The sequence below is a fragment of the Hibiscus syriacus genome, unplaced genomic scaffold (assembly GCF_006381635.1).
Source record: "Hibiscus syriacus cultivar Baekdansim isolate YM2019G1 unplaced genomic scaffold, ASM638163v2 tig00110429_pilon, whole genome shotgun sequence".
NCBI lineage: Eukaryota > Viridiplantae > Streptophyta > Magnoliopsida > Malvales > Malvaceae > Hibiscus > Hibiscus syriacus.
This window is the reverse complement of record NW_024062733.1, coordinates 2,648,806-2,664,510: the sequence shown is the minus strand read 5'-3', so window position 1 is coordinate 2,664,510 and position 15,705 is coordinate 2,648,806.

Genomic DNA, 15,705 nt, shown 5'->3' with positions numbered 1-15,705 from the left:
CGTTATTTTTTTATTTTTTTATATCTGTTTAGTGTTGATTAAGTCTAATTAATTCTTATTGTTTTTTGAATTATACATATTTGAGGATTTCTATTCTTATTAGTAACAAATATAAACAAATATCTAAATCATATATTATAACGTAGGAGTTAAACTTTAATTGGTTTTATTTAATTAGTTAACTAAAAAAATTAGAATAAGTAAAATATAATTACAAAAACTCGTCACCTAAGGTAGAGTGCTTGAAGTTGTGAATAAAATCATTTTATAAAAGAATGATTATATTATTAGCAGATCTCTATTTTTTTATAATTATCTTAGTATAAATTAATTTTTTTTATCTATTATCAAAAATATAAATTAAATAATAACTTATAAACATAATACTTTTATATAAATTGTGTATTTTATTATAAAATATTTTTAAATTTATCATAAATTTAATTTTACATTGTTTAAAAGTTTTAATTTTAATTTAAAATTATGAATTAGTTACACTTACTAGAAAAATAAAGGAAACTTGTTAAGCCAAATTAATTCTAACAATATTTTTAACATACTTAACATTATAACTAGTCGTAATACTAAAATAGCCCTCAATGTTTATTAAAATAATCATTTTGACCCTACTTCTTTTTTGGATCATTTTGACCTTAAACATTTCATTTCAAGATAAGAAGATCACTGAACGGAAGGAAATCATTAGTTAACAAACGATTAATTTTTCCAAAATAGGGCTTTATCATAAAATGTAATGTTGGGGGAATGTTCCCAAGAAAACTATGGACCCAAACGATAATCCTAGTAAATGTTGGGGGATAAATATCAGATCAATTAGTTTTTGGATTGAGTTAATATTAGATCAATAGGTTTTCGAGCCAAATAAATATTAGATCGATATCGATTAGTTTCGATTAAGGTCAACATTTAGATTTTTAGATCATTTAGGTTGACTTGGGTATGAACCCAATTAATAATTTATAGAATTATTGACGTACTCATATAGAAATATGTCATTTTGTTTGTCAATCTTATCATTTAGGTTCAAGTTCATCTCTCAAACATTTAATGTTTACAATTCAACCGTCATTTAAAGATGACAATTTAACCACATTTCGACCTTATAAGGCATATTAAATTCTATGAATTGACTTTTATTGTGTGACCTATTTGGTAAAGAAATAAAATTATAAATTTTATTTTTAATTAAAAATTTCAATGAGATGTTTAGTTAAAATTAATTGTAATCTATCATCTAAGTGTTGCGAAATAAAATTTTAAATTATAAGTTTGATTTGAGACCTTTATTTGTGTTAAATATCAGCTTCTTTTATATATTTATAACATTTATTACCATACCATGATTTGGATAATAAATAATATTTGGTTAAAAAATTTAAAACAAAGCATGTTAAGTAATTTTCATACTATAAATTCAATTGGTCCAACCCTATAAGAAATATGGAACTGTCAATACCATGGACCAAGCTTCAATAAGAAAGACATATAAATAGCTACTACAATTATTTAATGTATGCAATTATTTATCGAATATAATTGTCAAATCTTAACAAGAAACTTGCTATTTATCAAAAGTATAATTTAAAACTAAAATTCATACCAATCATAAGTGTTCAAATACAACACACTTGACATAGCGATCGATACTGATGATTCATGAAATGTTGAATAAATTCATTGGTATATAAAAATGTATTTATTTAGCTGCTAAACTAAATTCCGAAAAAATAAATAAATTAGATTAAACAATGGACAAAATTTCAATTTAAGTTTTCAAAAATATTCTTTTATTTTCATCTCCAATTTTATGGTAAATTATAGGGATAATGAATTAAGGAGTTGTCAAATTAATTTATCTTATTTTGTTAATTGAAAATATAACCATAGCTTGATAATCAATCCTCTTTAACTCAATTTCTTTTAATAGAAATTGTGTTTATTAAAAATGTAGTCAATAAATAATATTTAAAGTTAAATAAAGTCAAATTGATAGGAGTTTTTTTTTAATATTATTCTCTCTTCAATTCAAACATTTCCATCAACTCTTCATAATAAGAAGTTAAAAAAAGAAAAAGATACTCAATTGGGAAACTTGTTGAAAGTTCCACTTTTTAAAGTAGCCCACCTCCGATGTCATCTTTTTTATGAAGAGATCTCAAATTATATCTTTATATAATCCATAATTCATTTGTTAATAATAATTTTACCCATAATATTATTTAAATGCTTGAAAACGTCCATTCAATCATATAAGCATTGCATTGGTTGTAGGCCACTTTTCTACAACTGAAAGAAGAACAAAAACAAAGAAAGTTAATCTATATTGGGAAGAAAATATTGACATTATGAAAATAAAAGAAATTTTAGCAACATGAACCTTATGTATGTGTTTCTAGTCTTTTTGTCTTATCTCTCATATTCCATTGTATTGTTTCAAATATTAAAAGTTACAAATAGTATCTCAATATTGAAAGCATTACTGTGGTATCATGTATTTGTACTATTCATGTTTTCTACGTTTGTAGTGGATTGTTGTTCATCACGCCCGTGGATGTAGGCAAGGTCAAACCACATTAAATCTTGTTTCTTGCGCATGTCATATTTTATATTGATATCGCTTTGGTTATTTTCGCTCCCAAATTCTTAACAAATTGGTATTAGAGCATCCGGATTGTATGACTTGATCACGATAATGACAACTTCACAGTATGTGAAGTCACTATTGGATTGCAACACCAGATTTAAATTGTGGAAGGTAGAGGTACGTATTTTTGCAAGAGCTATCTTATTCTAACGAAAGGGAAAATGAAGAATGCTAAGTTTTATATTCTACAAGGTTATTAATCATAGAAAATGAATTATTATTTTTCCTTTCATAGTAAAGGAGGATTTTGTGTTGAACAAAAAAATAGTGGCATAATGGATTTGAGAAGAAAAAGAGAGTTCAATTATGTTGGCATAACAATTTCGAGAAGAAAATTTAGTTCGACGAGTATAATGTAAAAGATAGAATTGCCATTGATGATAGGGATAGAATTTTGCATGATATTACTTGTAATAAACAAGTTATAAGTGAAGTTAGCACTTATGATTTACTTATCGATGTGAAGACTAAATCCAAGTTTCAGCAAGCTTTGAATTCAATTGGTAGTTATTCCATTGTATGGCTTCAAAAATTAAAAGTTTAAAAAAATATCTCAATATTGAAAGCATTACAGCGATAACATGCATTTGTATTGTTCATCTTCTTTACGTTTGTAGTGGATTGTTGTTTATCTTGCCCGTGGATGGAAACAAGGTCGAAGCAAAGTATATCTTGTTTTGTGTGCATGTCTTGTTTTATATTGATATCGTTTTAGTTATTTTTTCGCTCTTAAATTCTTAACAAAGTAGTATCAGAGCGTTTGTATTGTTTATCATGATAATGACATGTTTAAAGTATGAAAAATCACCATTGGATCACAACACCAAATTTAAATTTTGGAAGGTAGAGGTACAAAAATTTGCAAGAGCTATCTTATTCTGATGAAAGAGCATAGGAAGAATGCCAAGTTTTATATTCTACAGGATTATTAATCATAGAAAATGAATTATTTTTTATGGTAAAGGAGGATTTTGTGTTGAACAAAAAAATAGTGGGCATAACGATTTTGGGAGTAGAAAAGTATTCTATTCTGTGGCATAGCGGATTTGAGAAGGAAAAAGAGAGTTCAATTATGTGCACATAACATATTAGAGAAGAAAATTTAGTTCATTGAGTTTAAATGAAAAGATAGAATTGCCATTGATGATCGGGATGATGTTTTGCATGATCTTTTTTTGTAAATGAGCGAAGTTAGCACTTATGATTTCCTTATCGATGTGAAGACTAAATCCAAGTTTCGACAGGCTTTCGATTCAATTGCCAGTTATTGTTGAAGAATATCCCTCTAAGGGGTTTCGTGAGAGAATTGAAGAATCTGTCCTCAAGGTGTTGATCTTGTTCGTTAAAGTGAAGAATTGCTTTTGTTGAGTTTGAGTGCCTCATTGAATTTGAGTGTTTAATCTCAAATCCTTCGCACTTTCAGAATTCATGTCAAGTTAGAGATTTTTTAAAGTTTGGCTCGAATTCAAGCTGACACAATTTAATTTAGAAAGTAATAAATCTAATTAGATTAAAAGTAGAGAATTTTATTAAAGTAGAAAACTTTATTAAAATATATTTTTATAAAGTAGATTTTTATTTTATTTAGCTTCATTTGTAATCAAATATCTATCCCTATAAATAGATACTAAGGGTTAGTTAGGGCTAGACATTGGTTGTCTATGAGGACTTTTATTGTATTTTTTTCTCTTGACATTAGTAAATTTTCTCCTCTTTTGTCCGTGGTTTTTCCCGAAAGGGGTTTCTACGTAAAATCTTGGTGTCTATTTTATTGGGAGATAATCATACATGTCGTCTTCTTATAACAAATTGGTATTAGAGTGTCCGAGTTGTTTGATTATTTCAAAAGAATTCTTGCCTAAAATAAAAATTTACTTTATTAAATTGTGTTTCTTGTGCATTTTTTTAAATTTTGTAATAATATCATTTTGGTTATTTTTCTGTCCCTAAATCCCTAACAAGTGGTACCAAAGCTTAAACCATTTTAATTCTTGAATCTTGTTTCTTAGACGAAACATTGTAACCCCCAAGACCCGGCCCGAACGTTAGGACCAGGCCTAGGTGACCACATATCACATTCAGAAATTTCTTTTCATATTTAAAAAAATATGTATACATATATTTGAAACCTATATAAAACATATACATATCAAAATACCACAGAAAACCGTATAAAACATTTACGGAACAAAATATCATTAATACAGATATATCAAAATGGTAGCAAAACACATGTCACCAAATACAACTGAAAGGCATATAGAGATATACAATCATACAAAAGTAAAAGTAGTCGATCTCCCCTGATGCCAAGTCTTCTAGTTTACTGTCTGTTGTTATCTGAAAAGGTTAAAATTTACAGAATGAGCTAAAAAACCCAGTGTGCTCCATACAGTGTATATAAAAAACATACATATAAAATATTCCAGCAAAATCGGTTTATCAAACATGATTTAAAAAACATGAACACTACCCTCATGCAATCACATCAGAATGTGTAGATTCCCCAGAACCATGCACCCACCTATACATCAATAAGGACTTACCTTGAGCACAAAGCTGAGGAGCCTACGGAAATACTTCCTCCAACAATACCCCCAATGACAGTAATAAACATGTATGTATTCGAGTAAAAATGATGATTGATCCATTAAAACATGAAAATGTTTCATGCTTGGAAATCATATATAGAAATATAAAATCAGAAATATATGGTAAATCATATGTCGGATAAGCAATATTCAAAAATCAGGTATAAAAATATCGTAACCAGAAATCATATCAGAAGTATGCGGTAAATCAGATATCAAATAAACAATATTCAAAATATTGGGTATTGTCTCATAAAAATATTTAGTATCCTCAGAAATGTAAAACAATTTAGATATATAGTTTAAAACAGTAAGGTAACAAGGTCAGGAAACACACCTATAATAGTCTAAGTAATCGGATAGGAAAGTCTACTATTGAGTCTGACGATCACGATCAGCGGTAACACTAGATCCTAGGTAACACTAGATCCTACGAATTGGAAAAATCCGTATCAGAATCCTAATATGAATAATCTTAACCTTTTTTTTAAAATAATTTACAGAAACCTACGGGTAATTCTCGTAGAATGCGGATCGGGCGGATTTGAAGAAGGAAAAACACCAGACCTTACTGACTCTCGATCAGGTGAAACATGAGTACCTTCATAAAAATATCTTATTCGATCAATTCCATAACCACATTTCAAATAAATAAGCAAAAATGCTAAATATACTAAGCATTTTTGGGTTAACGAGCTCGATTCGGGGCTTTCAGGTCAGAATTTGGCAAAATGGACTTCAAAATCAGACTTTCGACATCAAAAAACATAAAATATGACTTTTCAAAAATTTTGACTTTTTGGTCAAAGTCACAGGTCAACGTTGGATCGAGTCAAATTGGGTCGGGTTAGCGGGTCGGGTCGGACACGAGTAGAGTCAGCCCATTTCAAAGATGTCCACCACACGGTGGACTTTCACCACTCGCTGGGGCGGCGCGTGGGGGCGTGTGCGGTGGCCTGGGGCGTCCAAAAAATTCTATAAAAATTTTTACTACTATTTTAAGGGATTTTGAGACACTTACCAAGCTGAGTTCACAACTTTGAACGGTGGAGAGCTCGATTCCGAAACGTCGGAAACTTGATATTCCTTACCCCTTCACACGCCGGCGATAATAGAGTTAAGAAGGACACCGGTGGACTCAGGACGATGCAAGGAACACGATGGTACGGGAGGTGTTGTAAACGGAGCAACGATCAATAATAGATCGACTATAAAATATTTCCTCTATAAATGGAAATATTCTGGAGAGAGAGAGAGTGAGAAATAATTTAGTTTTCCCTAGATTTGGGGTTATATAAACTCATGAAAAGAAAAATGGCAAAATCATGCCATAGGTCCTCCATCTGTAATTACTTTGTATTTGAATATGATATTAATCCAAAATTTCACTTATGTCCCGAATTTAAAATATTAATCCCTATTTTGGGGTGTCACAACTCTCTCCCTAAAAAAATTTTTGTCCTCGAAATTTACCTGATGAAAATAGATGCGGAAATTGAGCCTCCATTGACTCCAATGTCTCCCAAGTAGCTTATGAGGGGCCATGGTTACTCCATTGAACTTTGACCATTAGATTACGCCTATTCCGAAGAACTCGCTCATCCCTTTCTAAAATCTGAACAGACTCCTCCTCATATGATAAATCAGGTCTCAACTCTACCTCCTCAAACTGAATGATGTGACCTGGATCTAGACGGTATCGCCTTAACATAGATACATGAAAAACATCATGAATACGACTGAGCTGGGGAGCAACTCAAGCTGATAAGCAATATGTCCCACTTTCTTCAGAATACGATACGACCCAATAAATTTCGGACTCAGCTTAACCTTACGTCCAAATCTCAATACTTTCTTCCATGGAGATACCTTGAGAAAAACCTGATCCCTAACCTTAAACTTGATATCCTTCCGTCACTAATATACGTATGATTTCTGCCTATCAAATGCCTTTCTTAGATGATTACAGATCAATCAGACAGTATCCTCAGTCTCTTGAACTAAGTATGGGCTTAAAGTTTTTCTATCATATAATTATGTCCAAGATATAGGAGTATGACATCTACGTCCATACAGAGTCTCATACGGTGCCATTTGAATACTTGCATAATAATTATTATTGTAAGTAAACTCGGCTAATGACAAGAAATCTTCTCAACTACCACGGAAGTCAATCACACAACCCCGTATCATATCCTCCAACACCTGAATAACTCGCTCAGACCGACCATCAGTATGTGGATGGAAAGTTGTACTGAAATTTAAATGAGTACCCAGAGCCCCGTGCAAAGCCTTCCAGAACCTAAAAGTGAACCTCGGACCTCGGTCAGGTATGATAGACAACGGAACACCATGAAGTTTAACGATCTCATAAATGTACAATCTAGCCAGTTTTTCCAAAGAATAATTAACCTAAACAGGGATAAAGTGAGCTGACTTGGTGAGTCGATCAACAATCACCCAAACAAAATCCTTTTTGGAAGGAGTCAGAGGAAGACCAGTAACCAAATCCATCATAATGTGCTCCCATTTCCACTTAGGAATCTTAATTGACTGTAACAATCCATACAGATGTTGGTGCTCTACCTTAACCTACTGACAAGTCAGACACCTCACCACAAAATCTTAAATATTCTTCTTCATACCAGTCCAAAAGTAGCGCTCTTTGAGATTCCTGTACATTTTGTCCCCGCCATGATGTATAGTGTAAGGACTACTATAAGCCTCCTGAAGAATAGCTCATCTCAACTCATTATCTTTAGGGATGTAGTAATGAATGTGAAAGCACAAAATACCATCCTGATCCAAAGTATACTCTGAACTCGATCCCTGCTCAACTTGTTCAATAATGGGAAACAATGAACTATCAATGAGTTGTTTGGCCTTAATCTCCTCGACTAAAGTGGGTTTAACTTGCAACTCTGCTAATAGACTATTGTCATCAAATAAACTCAAACTTGCAAACAAGGTTTTCATATCAGATATCGCCTTACGGCTCAAGGCATCGGCCACCACATTAGCCTTCCTTGGATGATAGTCTATCTCACAATCATAGTCCTTTAGAAGCTCCAACCAGCGATGCTGTCTCAAATTCAATTCTTTCTAAGTAAACAGATACTCCAGACTCTTATGATCGGTATAGATATAACACTTTTCTTTGTAGAGATAATGTCTTCAGATCTTCAAAGGAAAAAACATAGTAGCTTACTCCAGATCGTGATTGGGATATTTACGCTCATACGACTTTGACTGACGTGACGCATATGCGACAACCTTCCCATTTTGCATCAAAACACATCCTAAACCAGAGTGAGAAGCATCATTGTAAACAGAAAAATCTTTCCCAGACTTAGGCTGAATTAGTATTGGGGCTTGAGTTAGAACGGTCTTCAGTTTCTCAAAGCTAGCTTGTTGGTTCTCAGACCAAACAAATGAAATATCTTTCCTCAATAGTTTAGTTAGAGGAGCTGCAATAATGGAGAACCCCTCAATGAAACGATGGTAGTAACCAGCTAAGCCCAAGAAACTACGGATCTTAGAGACGTTCTTGGGTTGTTTCCAGTTCAGAATAGCCTCTACTTTACTCAGATCTACCCAGATACCCTCATTAGAAATGATATATCCAAGAAAATTCACTTCGCTGAGCCAGAACTCACACTTGCTCAACTTGGCGTATAACTTATTTTCCCTTAGAGTATGCAGAACAATCCTTAAATGCTTATCATATTCTGCTTCAGTTCGAGAATACATCAGTATGTCATCGATAAACACAACTACAAACTGGTCTAGATAAGGTCAAAACACCTGATTCATCAGATCCATAAAAGAAACAGGGGCATTATTTAACCCGAATGACATCACTAAAAACTCGTAATGCCCATACCGAGTATGGAAAACAATCTTTGGGACATCAGAATCTTTCACTTTAAGTTGGTAATAACCAGACCTCAAGTCTATCTTCAAAAAGATAAAAGCCTCTCGAAATTGATCAAACAAATCATCGATCTTGAGCAGAGGATATTTTTTTTAACCGTGAGCTTATTCAGTTTCCTATAATCAATACAGAGTCTCAATGTTCCATTTTTCTTCTTGACAAAGAGAAATGAGGCTCCCCACGGTGATACACTGGGTCAAATAAATCCTCTATCCAACAATTCCTGGAGTTGGACTTTCAGTTCCTTAAGCTCTTTTGGGGCTATAAGATAAGGAGCCATTCAAACCGGGGTAGAGCCAGAATAGACTTCAATCTCAAACTCAACTTCTCTATCCGACAGTAATCCAGTCAACTGTTTAGGAAAAAAATTGAGAAATTCCTTGACAATCCGGATGCCTTCAATATCAGATTGGGAACTCCTAGTGTCCAATATATAAGCAAGAAACGCCTCAGAACCCTTCTTGATCATCTTCTCATCTACCAAATCGTACACAACATTTGTCAGGAATCCACGACGTTCTCTGATCATTACAATCTTTCAGTTATCTGGGGTCTTCAGAATAGCTCTATTGGTCTCACAATCGAGATTGACTCAATGTTTGTTCAACTAATCCATGCCAAGAATCAAACTCTTCCAAAGGTAACTCCATTAGGTCGCCATAAAGATCTCCCCATGGATCTCTATAGGACACCCTATAAAAATACGATCTAACTCTATGGACTTGCCTAAGGGACTTTGAATTGTCACCAAATTCTCAGTATTCTCAACAGGAATATTCAGACCCTCGGAAATGGATTGTGATACATAGGATTTGGTATAACCATTATCAAACAATGCAACGTACGAAACTGAGTGAATAGTAATAGTACCTTCAATCACATCAGGCCCATCGCGATCCTGTTGAAGTCTAGCAATGTAAACCAACGCAGGCTATCTGGCCTCAGATTTGACTAGACCCCTACTCTGAGATGTTCGGCCTTTACTAGCCCATCCCAATGCTCTCTCCTGAGTACACCCCCCTGCAAGAGTTTGAACTCTACTATGAGTACGAGCGGGAGTACGAGCTGGTGTCTGAACTGTAGGAGCTGACCCTGTACAATCCCTGACAAAATGGTCACCATAACCATATTTAAAACTGGTACCCAATTTCCTCATGCATTCCCCAAGATGAGGTTTCCCACAATGATCACATATCTGGAAAGGCTGCGACCCAGAAAAACCACCATGTTTTGAAGGTAAAACATCTGAAGAACTTGATGCTACAGGCCTGACACTCACACCACTTCTCTGAAAAGACTTACCCCTGTCTCTCTTGCTTAGGTGTGCTGAAGAATCAATAGAACTAGAAGGCCTTTTGAATCGGTCTCAATCTTGATCTCTCTTGCGCTCCATACCCACTTGCTCGATCTTCTCGGCGGTCTTGGCTATCTCAACCAAGGCATCAAAGTTCTTTTCTCGGTGGATAGCAACTCGACTTCTGATCTCATACCTATTCCCATTCTCGAACCTCAAGCACCGATCCGACTCAGTGTCAATAAGTCAGTAGCATAACAACTTAGTCTGATAAACTCAATCTCATAATCTATAACAGACATATCACCATGCTCTAAATTATGAAACTTCTGGCGTCAGTCCTACAAATATCTCTCTCTGATAAATGTGCCTTGAAAAGATCCCACGATAATTGATTCCCCATAATACTACCAGAAATCGATTGCCACAATTTGAAACTCTTTTTTTAGCATAGCTAGGGCTCCCTTTAACTTCTGCTCGGGCCTTAGATCCATCTCATCCATAATTCTCTCTGTATCCTTCAACCAATACTCAGCGTCAGTCGGAGGTCCACCAGTAATACCTTCAAATGGAACTACTCCAGCAGCTACCAAAAACTTCGAAATCTCGACCGCAGTCATATTACTAAGGATACTAGCAGCCCTCCAAAACATGTGAAAAGATAACTCTATTAATGGCATCTTCATCCATGTCAGTATCATCGTCTTTAGTGACGAGAGTGTCTCTCACAGGAGTAACCAGATCATCATAAGAAATAGACGAATCTACATGCGGAATATGAGGATCATGCGGTGACATCGGATCATCTATCGTAACAGAAAGTCGAGTGACTCGCCCTCGACCATAGCCACAGCCTGACTTACGACCTCTAGCAACACTCATCAGATGAATCTATAAGGCACTATAAAAAGAATTTGAACATAAGTCAGACTAGCATCAGAGATCTCGAATATAAAAAAACTCATAAAATAAGGTGACACGTTTTTGAAAATATCAAAATTTCATAAAAATCCTGAGTTTAGGACTCATCCACAGTCCGAGTGTTTAAAACCGAAGGCTCTGATACCACTAAGTGTAACCCCCAAGACCTGGCATGAACGTTAGGCCCAGATCTAGGCGGTCACATATCATATTCAGAAATTTATTTTCATATTTAAAAATATATGTATACATATATCTGAAACATGTATGAAACATATGTATATCAAAATACCACAGAAACCCGTATAAACATTTACGGAACAAAATATTGGTAATACGAATATATCAAAATGGTAGAAAAACACATGTCAACAAATACAACTGAAAGACATATGAAGATATATAGTCGTACAAAAGTAAAAGTAGTCGATCTCCCCTAATGCCAAGTTTGCTAGTTTATGGTCTACTGTTATCTGAAAAGGTTAAAATTTACAGAATGAGCTAAAAGTCCCAGTGTGCTCCATACAATGTATATAAAAAAACATACAAATAAAATATTTCAGTAAAATCAGTTTATCAAACATGTTTTAAAAAACATGAACACTACCCACATCCGATCACATCCGATCACATCAGAATGTGTAGATTCCCTAGAACCATACACCCACCTGCACATCATTAAGGACTTACCCTGAGCACAAATCCAAGGAGCTTGCGAAAATACTTCCTTCAACAATACCCCCAATGACAGTAATAAACATGTATGTATTTGAGTGAAAATGATGATTGATCCATTAAAACATGAAAATGTTTCATGCTTGGAAATCATATACAAAAATCAGAAATATACGATAAATCATATGTCAGATAAGCAATATTCAGAAATCAGGTATAAAAATACCTTAACCATAAATCATATTAGAAGTATGCGGTAAATCAGATATCAAATAAACAATATTCAGAATAATGGTATTGTCTCATAAAAATATTTAGTATCCTCAAAAATGTAAAACAGTTCAGATAGATAGTTTAAAACAGTAAGGTAACACCGTCAGGAAACACACCTGTAACAGTCTGAGTAATCGGATAGGGAAACCTACTACTGAGTCTGTCGATCACGATCAGTGATACCACTAGATCCTACGAATTAGAAAAATCCATATCAGAATCCTAATATGAATAATCTTAACCTTTATTTAAATAATTTACAGAAACCTACGGGTAATTCTCGTAGAACGCAGATCGGGCGGATTTGATGAACGGAAAATACCAGACCTAACTAACCCTCGGTCAGGTCAAACACGAGTACCTTCATAAAAATATCTTATTGGATTATTTCCATAACTACATTTCAAATAAATAAACAAAAATGCTAAATATGCTAAGCATTTTTTTGGTTAATGAGCTCGATTCGGGGCTTTCGGGTCAAAATTTGGCAAAACGAACTTCGGAATTGGACTCAGGACGTTGAAAACATAAAATTTGACTTTTTTTTAAAAATTTTAACATTTTGTTTAAAGTCAACGGTAAACGGTCGGTCAACAGTCAATGGTTAATGTTGGACCGGGTCGAATCGGGATAAGACGGGTCGGGCAGGCGGGTCAGATTAGCGGGTCGGGTCAGACACGGGTAGGGTCAGCCCATTTCAAAGTTGTCCATCACGCGGTGGACTTTCCCCACGCGCAGGGGCAGCGCGTGGGGGCACGTGTGGCGACCTAGGGAGTCCGAAAAATTCTACAAAAATTGCTACAACAATTTAATGGGATTTTAAGACACTTACCAAGCTCGGTTCACAACTTTTAACGGTGGAGAGCTCGATTTTGAAACATCAGAAACTTGGATATTCCTCACCCCTTCACACGCCGGCGACAACAGAGATAAGAAGGACACCGGTGGACTCGGGACGATGCAAGGAACACGATGGTGCTGGAGGTGTTGTAAACGAAGCAACGATCGCTGATCAAAGATTTCCTCTATAAATGGAAATATTCTGGAGAGATAGAGAGAAAAATAATCCAGTTTTCCCTAGATTTGGGGTTATATAAACCCGTGAAAGGAAAAATGACAAGATCATGCCATAGGTCCTCCATCTTTAAGTACTTTGTATTTGAATCCGACATTAATCCAAAATTTCACTTATGTCCCGAATTTATAAAAATTTATTCCTTGAAAAATTTTATGCCCAAAATGGGGTGTCATAAACACTGAATTTCTTTCTCTAATGTTTTTCTCTTCTTTATTTCTTTATCATTTTGACTAGTTCTTTTCAGATTTTTTGTGATTGAGTTTTTGTTAATATCATCTCTACAAAATGTCATTTTCAATACTTTTAGTATTTAAAAATATCAATAGATTTATGAGCCACATCAATTGCCTCATTTAAGATTAAATGGGGACATGATAATCCTAGGAAATGTTGGGGGATCAATATCGGGTCAACCAATTTTTTGATTGAGTTATATTAGATCAATAGGTTTTGAGTCAAATAAATATTAAATCGATTAGTTTTTATTTAGGTCAACCTTTAGATTTTTGGATCAATTCGAGTTGAAATGGATATGAGTCCAATTAATAATTTATAGAGTTATGATATATTCATATAGAAATGTGTCTTTTTGTTTGTTAATCTTATCATTTAGGTTCAAGTTCAACTCTCAATCATTTAATATTCCCAATTCAAACGTCATTTAAAGATGACAATTTGACCAATTTTTGACCTTATAAGGCAAACTAAATTTTATGACTTGACTTTTATATTGATTCGACTCGAAAAATTTGTTGTGTGACATATCTGGTAAAGAAATAAAATTTTAAATTATAAGTTTGATTTGAGAACTATTTTTGTGTCAAATATCATATTCTTATATATTTAGTTAAAATATATTATAATATATCGTCTAAGTGAAGCATAACAAAATTTTAAATTATAAGTTTGAATTGATACCTATTTTTGTTTTAAATATCAGATTCTTTTATATATATATATATATATATATATATGAGTTCCTCTACTTCTATGAATTGTTCTAGAATACTCTTTTCTTGAATATCATTCAAAAAGGTTTCGGATTGCCTAGCATTCCACCAATTAGTAATCCAAGATTTCAGACTTTTATTAAATGAGAGAGAGATCCACCAGGGCAAAAATACTATAGATGCAAGATATAGAAGGGGAGTGAATGCTTTCTTTTTTGCCATTTTTTCATCTGTGAATTGTTAATGAACTCACCTCATTCGTTGACTTTATGTGATCTAATCTCTCTATCAAGCATGCCTTTCATTATATTATAAGGTAGGGGCCCATGAATCTAGTTTCTGTTTTTTTTATTCAGTGCTTAGTCCTTTAATCTAAAAAGAATACAGAAATAGAAAAAAAAATCCACTTTGAATTCGAATGTTCGAATGAAATATCTATATTATTGTTATATTGATATTGTTATTGTTTCCAGATATCTCAATTGATCAAATTCGAAGCAATTGCCCTCTTTTGATAACTGCCCGAAAGAACCGACTCAAATAATAAAGATTGTTCTATTCAGATTATATATATATATATTTCTATAAGATGTTTAGTTAAAATTAATTATAATCTATCGTTTAAGTGATGCGAAATAAAATTTTAAATTATAAGTTTAATTTGAGAGCTATTTTTGTGTTATATATATAATTTTATTTCGCATCACTTAGATGATAGATTATAATTAATTTTAACTAAACATGTAATTGATATATAACCAAATATATATATAACTACTTTAAATTGATCATTGTTTATGGATTTTAACATTTATTATCATACCATGATTTGGATAATAAATAATGTTTGGTTCAAAAAATTTAAAACAAAGCAAGTTAAATAATTTTCATACTATACCAACCCTATAAGAAATATGGAACTGTCAATACCATGGACCAAGCTTCCGCAAGAAAGACATATATATAGCTATTACAATTATTTAATGTATGCAATTATTTATCGAATATAATTCTCAAATCTTAAAAAGAAACTTGTGATTTATCAAAAGTAGAATTTAAAACTGAAATTAATACAAATCATAAGTGTTCCAATACAACATGTAATACCCCAAATATCAGGTTAGAGACTATATTGAAAAGATTTGAAATTTGAAGATTTATTTGAATAAATGGTAATAGATGAGGAAATGATTTGGAATAGTGTTTTGAACTAAATTGTATCAATAGATGAGTTAAGAGGCCAAATTGGTCTTTTAAGATGGAAAAAATGAATTTAAAATATATATTAGGGATTTAAGAAAAAGGGGAAAGTGAAAACACTTAG